The 2905-nt window shown below is 34.4% G+C and overlaps 1 pseudogene; it reads left to right on the forward strand.

The window, feature by feature from the left end:
- Positions 1 to 1579: 1579 nt before the first annotated feature.
- Positions 1580 to 2635, forward strand: LOC107147896 (annotated as a pseudogene).
- Positions 2636 to 2905: the final 270 nt, after the last annotated feature.

Here is a 2905-nt window from a genome sequence, read left to right on the forward strand (position 1 = left end):
ATCAGGTAACCACTTGATGAAACTCCAGGGAAGTAGGTCAAGCAGAAAAAAAGTTAACCCCAAAAAGTTTCTGTCTTCTTTTATTTATTAACATTCTCGAAATGACAAAATTATAGAGATAGAGAACAGATCAGAGGTTTTCTGGGGAGAAGAATGAATGGGAAGGTTGGTACGACTATAGAAGGGAACAGTTGGGAGGATCCTTGTGGTGATGGAACTGGTCAATATCTTGAAAATGTTGATGGACACACAAAGTTTCACACGTGGCAAAACCATGCAGAACTAAGCATACACATGTATACACATACATAAACAGAAATATATACAAGATGGGAAATCAGAATAATATCATTAGATTTTGTCAATGACAGTTCATTGACTGCAATATTATATAATAGTTACACAAGATTTTGCCAATGGAGGATACTGATTAAAGGGCAAATGGGAGTTGTCTGTATAATATTTCTTATAAATGTATATGAATATGTAATAATCTCAAAATTAAAAAGATTAATTACAAAAATCATTAAGAAAAGCACAGACAATTCATTAAGAAAATGAATCAAAGATTTAAGCATGGCACAAAAAGGAAACCCAAATGAAAACCAAATCTTTAAAAGTAATCAGCCTCACTGTCAATCAGGGAAATGAATATTAAAATCACAATTAGATTGTATTACACAGAATGGCTAAGAATTAGAATATCTGATAAAACTAAATGTTGTTAAGATTAGAACAATCAGAAATCTGATTTCAGGGTTTCTAGATATATTATTCATTACACAGTATATTTAGTATATTGGTATATAAATTGGTATTATAAGTGTAGCTGTGCTTTATTGTTTCAGAAATAAGAATACAAGGTAAAGAAAATGGAACAGAGGGAAATCAGAGTACATACCGTAATTCATTTCTTGTGGTGCAATGGTACACTGTTGAAGCATAAATGAGTGTAATTACTTTGTAAAACAGGGTGGCGTGGTGGCATTTTTCAGCAAAACTGACAATAAGCATAACTTAGAAATTCCAGTACTAAACATTAGAGAAATGCTTTTACATATGTGCCAAAGTCAGGTGTGCTCTCAAGAATTCTCATACTTTTTTTTATTAGAAACTGGAAACAACTTATGCCCATTTAAAAAAGAATGGATAAATAAACTGTGTATCCATATAATGAAATTCTATATAGCAAAGATAAGTATGCTACATCACTACATGCTGCTTACCTGAAAATCTTGGGGAATACAGTATTAGGCTATGTACAGGAAACAAAATAACTGCTATATTCTTCTATTAATGTAAAGTTCTAAACTAGCTCTCTTATTTAAGAGTAGCTAAACAGGTGGTATGTCTACCTGAAAAAGAAGAACAAACAAAATAAAAGATGACTTTAAACTCAGTATAGTGAGTACATATAGAGGTGGGAGATGGAGACTATGGGAAGAGGGGGACAGTTATTATATTTCTTGATCTGAGAGTTGATTACATATGTGTTTGCTTCGTAATAATTTCTCAATCTGTAAATACATTTGCACAATTAAACATACAAATGTTGCCAGCTTTAAAAATAAAATGTGCTCTCCCTAGTGCGCTGAGCGTGTGAGCCTAGGCGCTTGTATGGTCGCTGTGGAGGACTATGCTGCTACCGAACATTCTGCTCACCAGTACTCCAGGGGTTGGAAAAACTACATTAGACAAAGAACTTGCATCAAGATCAGGACTGAAATACATTAATGTGGGTGATTTAGCTCAAGAAGTTTGATCACTGGATATCATGGAGTCTGGCAAGATGGCTTCTCCCAAGAGCATGCCAAAAGATGCACAGATGATGGCATAGATCCTGAAGGATATGGGCATTACAGAATATGAGCCAAGAGTTATAAATCAGATGTTAGAATTTGCCTTCCAATATGTGACCACAATTCTAGATGATGCTAAAATTTATTCCAGCCATGCTAAGAAAGCTACTCTTGATGCAGATGACGTGCGATTGGCAATCCAGTGTGGAGCTGACCAGTCTTTTACCTCTCCTCCCCCAAGAGATTTTTTATTAGATATTGCAAGGCAAAGAAATCAAACCCCTTTGCCATTGATCAAGCCATATTTGGGTCCTAGATTGCCTCCTGATAGATATTGCCTAACAGCACCAAACTATAGGCTCAAGTCTTTACAAAAGAAAGCATCTACTTCTGCAGGAAGAATAACAGTACCACGGTTAAGTGTTGGCTCAGTTACTAGCAGACCAAGTACTCCCTCACTAGGCACACCAACCCCACAAACCATGTCTATTTCAACTAAGGTAGGGACTCCAATGTCTCTAACAGGGCAAAGGTTTACAGTACAGATGCCTACTTCACAGTCCCCTGCGGTAAAAGCCTCAATTCCTGCAACATCAGCAGTTCAGAATGTTCTAATTAATCCATAATTAATTGGGTCCAAAAACATTCTTATTACCACTAATATGGTATCATCACAAAATACTGCCAATGAATCATCAAATGCATTGAAAAGAAAACGTGACGATGATGATGATGATGACTATGATAATTTGTAATCTGGCTTTGATGCATGTAACCTGTATGTAAACTTGGTATTGAATCCATTGTACTGAAATTAAAGAAGCATGCTGTATGTTTTCAAGTTGTGTGTTAGAAAACTTAAATAGTATTTAATGAGTAAATAATAGTTCTTATTCTTCTCAATTGCAATGTTGGATTTTCTTTAATAGGACCAGTAATGGTTTTTCATCAGCCTTTATGTGTAAAAAAAAATAAAGTTGTTAATTGATTTGTTTGGCAATTGGCAAAAAAAAATAAATTAAATAAATAAATAAATAATAAAATGTGATAAAAAGATGTCAAGATTTTCCTTGTTGGTTTTGTTTTTGCTGAATGATTCAATACTC

The sequence above is a fragment of the Marmota marmota genome, unplaced genomic scaffold (genome assembly GCF_001458135.2).
Source record: "Marmota marmota marmota unplaced genomic scaffold, marMar, whole genome shotgun sequence".
NCBI classification, from domain to species: Eukaryota; Metazoa; Chordata; class Mammalia; order Rodentia; family Sciuridae; genus Marmota; species Marmota marmota.